The following is an 8062-nucleotide window of genomic DNA, read 5'->3' on the forward strand; positions in this document are numbered from 1 at the left end:
GCCCGGCATTTATTATAACGCCATCATGATGTGGTATGAAGTGTATGGCTCGATCATGGCTATATCTAAATAAATAAATAAAAAAAAAAAAAAATATATATATATATATATATATATATATATATATATATATATATATATATATATATATATATATATATATATATATATATATGAATCAATTTACGTCATAAAAGGCCATGCAGTGGAAAGCGGGCAACTACAGTACTTCGAACATGAATGAGAGAGAGGGATGGTAAAGGACCCAGCCAACTGCCGGGCATTACACCGCGCAGGCGCCGGACTCGAGAGTTCCCACCCACAAGCCTTCCGTTTCCCCGGCAGCAGTCCAAGAGTGAGCAGGACCCAGTGGTGTTGAGTGGAACTGGTATGTCTCCAAGGACGAAAATTATGTGAGTATTTTTATTCTTACTTTAATATATGGATAGTGAAGATAGACAGATAATGGTTCATTTAGAAGTATGGATTTTGCAAATTTGCTGTCTTGCAGATGTAGAACTAGATAGTGAAGTATCGTGGTAGTTAGATGATTGTTCATTATTACGTGAACACCGCCGCTCGTGCCTTGTTATTTCCAATCTGTATTCCTTACAATTAGGAAGATGCTGCACGTTGGTCCCTGTTATTCTCTGTAAATGAAACCGGCAATTCACGTCATAACTGTTGAACTGCTGGTGTCTCAGTTATCACTTTACGTCTAAACTAGTGCTAGAGTGAAAAAAAAAAAAAATAATAATAAGTCGGCAGTTAATATAAAACAAAGTGAAAAAGAAGCTAGTCTTATAACATAAGACTTCAGGAAAATAATAATAACATGGAAACAATATACGGTAGTGCAATTTGTTAACAACCGACAGGGTTCGAAACTGACTCGTGAAGCAGTGTTCGCTTTGGTGGCCAAGAATGCACGTGGTTCTCTCTCTCTCTCTCTCTCTCTCTCTGACACGCACACGCGCCGGAAATGGTAGTGACTGCATGTACACGTACGAGTGAACTGTGAATTCATTATCTTGAATGCCTTCCCAAGATTACGACGGTTAAAGGCAAACAAAAGAAAGGTAATTTAAGAGTGTATAGAGTGTAGGCTGTATGTGGTTGTGTTAAGTGGCAGTGTCTTGTGATTGTTTATTGGAGCTGCATTTTATTCCATTGCAGTCTTCTGGTGCAGTGGCTAATGCATCTGCTGGCTACGACTCTTGGACCTTGGTTCGAATCCTGACTAGGGCAGTCGGTCCAGTTGTTCATCTGTCCTTAGGGTTTTCCGACAACTGGGTACCTAGGGAAACCCGGATGTCACAGTGGTCCTACATCCTAAGGTAAGGGACGTCATTCACTACATAGAGACAAGCTATGAACCATATTCTGAAACGCATGCGCCTACTTTCAAAAGGCTGCACTTAAAGTTAGATGGATTTTAAATCCATCTAAGTGTTTTAATGATATTAACAAGATAACTACATGATTTCTACATTATTAACATGGCAGACTTTGAATTCGGCTAATCATCTCTGTGGTCTTTGAAAATAGTCGGAGTGAGAGCAAATCGTTTCAGAATATGGTTTTGCGTATTTCCTCAATCCTATCTGCGCCCCGCAATCGCTGACAGCACATCCTTTCCAAGCCGTCCTTCCTGAACTCATGGTAGGGAAATGAAATATATGGAGATGATTATTTATCGTGTATTTTATTGTTTTTATCTTTATTTCCAGGATCAGTCTGACAATGAGATGATGTAGAAATGAAGGAAGTAATCCATCTGAATCCATTTGAGAACCATGAAGGCCTCTTAGGTCTTGCTTGGAGTATGTAGTCGCAGGTAAAGGCCACTCCACATACCGTTCTTTGGTATGTAGTGAGAGAACAAACAACCTTAGCAAACTTAGATACTAAACCATGCAGTTATCGCATCACAAGTTCTCTCCCGTATCAATCATATTACACAGGCTTGGTACAGTCGCGTTCAAAAGTTGTCACGCGACCCGCTTCGTCGCCATGATGAATGTTAACCAGCTCAGATTTCTCCTCCATCACCGGCACTTTGCAATCCTCTCATGATGACACGTCGTTGTTCAAAACCTTTTAACCTGAGCTGGTTACGCTTCATCATAACCTATGACTGTACATAGTAAGCAGTGAGTAGTGAGACTGTACATAGTAAGCAGCGAGTAGTAATCCTTGCCGATTAAGTTTAAAGAAACCTTAGCCTTAGCCTCAGTGTTACTTCTCACTTCTGGTTAGAAAGAATTAAAGCTGAGATTTTAATGTAGGTTGCTGGTTGGTGCGAGTTTGTAAATGGCTTTAGTCTCTAAACTTTTTTTTTACTCTATGGGTCCATATAATCTAAAGGTGTGCTGGATGACCCTTGAAGATAAGAAGCAATAACGGAAGATGCTTGCACTTGCGCAGTGTTTTCTAGATGAAGTGAATGATAGGGAATTGAGGAAGGGCATGGGATTCGATACGAACGCGAATTAAATGCGGACTAAAAAAGCAAGGTAATTTTTATTTTTTGCATGGTTATTTTTTTTTACATGGCAGAATATCCTTTTACTATGGATTAAAAGTGAATTCCGAAAACACGATGTTCGTATTCCTCACTTCCGATACCTCAAAGACTCTCCGGAGAACGGAGAAAAACCACAACAGGTTTTCATGTAGAAAGAAAACCTGTAGGTTTTCATGTAGAAAGAAAACCTGTAGAAGATTTTTTTAGAAAAAAAATAACAGGTTTTCATGTAGAAAGAAAACCTGTAGAAAGAAAAAAAATTCAAAGTTCAGTCAACTGTGGTGGGGGAGTCTTAGAACACTAGGAAGCTTGTTATTCGCAACACTGCAAGACCACAAGTCTGACACACAAGGAATGACTGGAAGAGAGCGTCACTCCACAGGCGACAGAGACCGTCTCCACGATTCTTCGGCGTTGTCGATGTCGTTGCTTCTCATTCTGAAAGTATGGCGAAGATTAAAGCAATTTTTAAAGCAGCAATTCTAGCAATTCTAAAAACGCGAGAATTTCAGTAATCAATAAATTGGATTCGTACCGATCTAGCTAGTATATCAGTAACCTTTTGACGCGAGTCCCCCATTAAAACTTAGGTAATAATTTTCTCCCTTCCCATTAACAAATTAGCTTCACATACTTGATCCTGAGTGTTACTGGACTCTGGCCCAAAGTACAGCGACTGTATCTACTGTTCCCATTGCTGTCGTTCCACTTGTATTATACCTGCAATGATATATATACATTCAGTACACCAACATCTCGTTTATTTCGTACTCACTTCCTACATGTCTCATTACATCCAACCAAGGATTAAGCTGCTTTCTTTTAGTATAAGGGAGCTTCAAAACACTTAGCCTTTTGCGTGCTAACTTATAAAACAGGGAAAATTAAGTTGGAAGTATACGGGGCAGGAGTTTAGCGCTGAGAGAGATCAGTGAAGGGCTGAGGGGAAGTCATGAGGTGGGCATGACGGAGTGCTGGGTCCATGGAGGCAGTGGATCGATGGCACCTCACTCACCGGGTTGGGGAAGGTGGGGAGTAATGAAAGGAGAAAGGAAGGTGGGGATGGTGGAAGGGGTGATGACCAGGGAGGTGGGGATACTGCAAGAAGAGGGGAAGGGAGAGCTGGGGATTGCGGGGAGGGAAGGAAAGGGAGAGGTGGTAATGGTGGAGGAAGGGAAGGCGGGGAGGGGGAAGGCGAGGTGGAAGAGGAGAAAGCAGAGGTGGAGGGGAGGGGGCGGGGGTACATTCAAAATTAAAGATGCTTTCTTAAGCCAAACAAAAGCCAGGATCTCTGCCCGGATGCCTACCTTACAATTTAATGTATGAAACAAAAATAAAAATTCGTAATGCAGAATAATACGTTTTTCCCTCCCTTCTGTCAGCCAGGCCTCCGTGTGTCTGCTGCCAGCTGGCGACTCCTGGGCAAGCCAAGGAATTCCTGGTAACGACTCGGAAGGCAATGTTAAATCTCAGGCAAAATAAATGTCATGTCCTAAAGTTAGCGTGAATCTGTGTACTTTAAGAGCCTTCTAGCTTGTCATTCTTTACTAGCATCTTAGTGTGTCTTTCACTGCTGCTACTCTGGAGGGGAAAGAAGACTCCTCTGGCACCATGACACGCAACCATGACACGCATAGAAGGAATGAGGATGACCCATAAGTGATATACGTGAACGTGTAACCGAGAACAATAACAGGACGGTAGCTAATGTATTTCGCAGTAATGATTCTATTTAACGAGAGAGAGAGAGAGGGTTATCACGTAAAGCCATTTTCAATGTCAGAAGCCGCCATCTTGTACACAAGTCAGCATACACACGCGCGCACACAATCCGTGACAATCCATGAAATATATCGAGCATCGTCGTCATCTTTCTAGTCCTCCTTTCCATCTACACACGTTGCCTTCGCCATTTTTTTTCCTCATCCTTCTCTTCCTTTTCTTCCCTCCATTTTACTTTTCTTTCCAATTTACTTTTCCTTTCCAATCACTTTTTCCCCTCCTCAATCATACTACTAACACGGTTTTCTCTCCTCTTCCTCCTTTTCCTTTACACTGTTTTCCCTTCCTCTTCCCCTCATCCTCTGCTCACTACCTATTCCTCCTACAATATTAGTTTTTCCTTTTCCGATCCATGACGTCTTAGGACCCAAACATTCATCTACTTGAAGTTACTGATCATGCTGAACTACATATAATCCTGCGACATATTCTGAGGTGTACTTCTAATCTGGAGTTTTGAATCTATAGACGTTTAAGGTTGAAGGTACGTAAATGAATACTTCTCTCTCCACCACCAAGGTTGAAGAAGGTTTTACTATGTTATACTCGTACTATGAAAGTGAAATTAAGGCTTTTAAAAATACATGCTAAAAACAAATTCGTGTGGGTCTAAAAAAAAAAAGGTACACGAGTTCATATACAAGGTACGAAAAAAAAAAAAAAAAGCAGAGTACTACTATCTTCTTGTCCCCTTTAAGATTCGAACACAAACTCTTTTCAACATCCCATTCCCCCCCGATCTCCCACCCCCCACCGCCGCGTGCCCTTGCTTGACCCAGTAATGACGCACTTCAGGTCCGGGCGACGCAAGACTCCATCCGCGAGCCAGTCTACGGTACACAAAGACCGATCCCTCCACCTAGTGAACTAACCTTATTTCATTCGTTCATACTTTAAAATTTCTGCTTTAAGTAATCAATGAACAATCAACTATACCGAAGTTTTAAAGTCTAAAGAAAATACGCCAGGAGAGATATATATAACCATTTTCCTTAACAACCACTTCCTTATTGCTAAATTTACAACTACTCCAGATTTACTTGCTATTAGTTAAATAGGGAAACGTAAACGAGTTGCTGAAAGTAGTGGTTGTTCCCTAATGACCATCACAAGTGGTAATTAAGCTCCACTTATTCCAGTTACGTAGTTTATCAAGGTCGTTACAAGTTGCTCTTTACAAAATATCAGTACGGGAAAAACGAATATCAAAGCCTCTAATTATTCAATGGAGAGGGTGAGTTTTTCTATACTCCGAAAAGGAAAACAGTGACAAGACATTCACTAAACCTAAACGAAATAATTTGACTTCTGAAACCTTTCCTCCTGATGAACTGTCATCATAACCTTGTTCACGAGCTGTCTGGTAAGTGTGGGGAGGAGTCAACAAAATGTTTCCGTGAATTTTTCACTTCTTTCCTGTAACTTACGTAGTTATGCAAATAGTTATTATGAACAATACTTACGTTATATTGTAACTACTAATTATACTAGATAGCTACCCATTTTCGTCAATGACCATTTACCCAATGCATTTAATCACAAATACTCCTACATATCTTAATTTTAAATACTATTCCTGCACATCTTAATACTAAATACTTAACGGGAATCACCATTCCGAATATTTTAAAGAAACACTTGTTCCCTTAAGTCTTTTACCCTGAATCACTTGTTCAACATTCTCAAGTCCTTTACCCTGAATCACTCGTTCAACATTGTCTCCTTTAGTCCTTTATCCTAAATCACTTGTTCAACACTGTTCCATTCAGTCACTTACGTTACTGCCAATCAACCTCTCAAACCAGTTCCTTAACTGCTATGACAATCTCACCCTCACTTCATCTCACCATACGTTACTTTCTTTCCATCATGTGTTCAGGCACTAACTCGGGCCGCTCCGTCATCGTCCGCCGCATGGCAAACCAGACCCCTCCTACGATTTTTGTTCGTTCTCATCGAAATAGCCATCAGCATTCCATCTGAAAACAAATGCAAACCTTAGGAATAAACCGGTAACAACTATTTATTAATGGCAATGACAATATCTAGATCATTTAAAAGCTTCAATAGTAAACCTTATAATTTCAATCAACTGCCATTCTACGTTTCCGTTTTTAGTTTATGGCAGTTAAACTTCACAGGTTCCACTGTGTAATAACCTATCCTGCTCATTATTCCATATACCTATTACAAACATGCTGCTTAATACTGTTTTACTAATGAATAACGGTGAATAAAGACCATGGGAGGATAGAACTTGCAATTAAATGATTAGAGAGGTGAGAAGTTGCATACCAGACATCTGACGTAAAAAAGTAGTGTAGCAGTGCAGCATTATCTAGACCTCGTACTCGTAAAAGTTACCTCAACTTTTGAAAATTGTTTTAGCCTTTTTTTTAGATGTAGTTAAGACGACCCAGTTTGCTTCGCCGTTTCGAGTAAGCATGCGTGGCGCTTTCAGTACTTTGCGTGATGCTTTCATTACTTTTAATTACATGTAAACAATTTAAAACGAGGATGATGCTGAATCGCAATGTTGAACTACATTGAACGTAATCCCAAAACCCAACTGACCAATAATTATACGTTAACCACACGTAATTAACACTAACAACACTAGCCTCAATCAGCTATTTAAATTTCATTAATACGTACAAATATATGCAGAAGAACGTCACTAACATTAGATGCACAAAATAATTAGGTATGAATGATCGCAGCCTACAGACAATAATAGGTAGTTAGGGAACAATCAATCTTCATGAAAGACCAGTTTTCTACAACTCCCCACTTCATTGCAAATATTTACATTCCTAAGCGACTTTATGCTGGAACATATAACTTCAATATCACCCTGAAACACTGAACACTCCTATCTCCATTAAAACTAGACGCTGTGTCACTTACAGACACGGGTTGCGGCATTAAGGCATCTGCTCCATACCCTCCACTGCTATCACCACCACCGTCGCCTCAATTACACCACGTTTCGCGTCACTTACCACCTTCCCAGCAAGTGTTTACTGTCCCAGGCTGTATAGGACTTCAGTAGTACAAGACACGAAGCCAAACAGACGAACACCCAGGCAGCTCCTCCCTCCTCCACTGCTTGGCAACGAATGAACCCCTGCTGCGTTTTCTGTTCGTTTTCAGTTTTCTTGATCCGACTCGCCATCCGGATTCGACCTATACATAATCATACCTTAAAATCTTGACTCATATCAACCTCGGTACACCGTCCAAAGAAATTAGCGTTATCAGAAAGGATTCATGATTGTTTATGACAATACAGAGAAAGGAGTAAACATCCATCAGAAGAGGTGATTCATTCCGCACCTTCGAATGCTTCATAATCTCGAATGTTCGTACTGACTGAATCATGACCTTTTTTTTACAAGGAAATTAGAATCAATAACGCAAAACAATTTAGTTTAATATGTATATGTGATAGTGAAGAGAGAGAGAGAGAGAGAGAGAGAGAGAGAGAGAGAGAGAGAGTGTGTGTGTGTGTGTTGTCCCATACCTCTGCAGCATTGCACGGTGCGGGCGCTGCAGCTCAGCATCCAGCATCAGCGGAGTCTTCTGGAAGACTGGCTGCGAATCAACTGAAAAGCGAACTGCGGAACTGAGATGATTCTTGCTGGAAGTACAGGAGGCAGTTAGTGATTATAATGAACAGCTGTGTCATTTCTACTCACTTGTTCCAGAGTAAACAAGGAAAGTCATGTTGAGATTTACTATAAGCGTAATAAA

At 40.5% G+C, this 8062-nt stretch overlaps 2 long non-coding RNA genes across 2 annotated transcripts; one reads left to right on the forward strand and one right to left on the reverse strand.

Moving 5' to 3' along the window:
* Positions 1 to 231: 231 nt before the first annotated feature.
* Positions 232 to 2515, forward strand: LOC135112038 (uncharacterized). The gene is made up of 3 exons (XR_010274008.1): positions 232 to 413; positions 1177 to 1337; positions 1731 to 2515. It is a non-coding gene; the product is annotated as an uncharacterized LOC135112038 (long non-coding RNA).
* LOC135112037 (uncharacterized) lies at positions 2505 to 7847 on the reverse strand. The gene is made up of 5 exons (XR_010274007.1): positions 7833 to 7847; positions 7312 to 7495; positions 6157 to 6288; positions 3162 to 3247; positions 2505 to 2965 (listed from the first exon to the last, which is right to left on the reverse strand). It is a non-coding gene; the product is annotated as an uncharacterized LOC135112037 (long non-coding RNA).
* Positions 7848 to 8062: the final 215 nt, after the last annotated feature.

Source organism: Scylla paramamosain, chromosome 23, assembly GCF_035594125.1.
Source record: "Scylla paramamosain isolate STU-SP2022 chromosome 23, ASM3559412v1, whole genome shotgun sequence".
Lineage (NCBI taxonomy): Eukaryota > Metazoa > Arthropoda > Malacostraca > Decapoda > Portunidae > Scylla > Scylla paramamosain.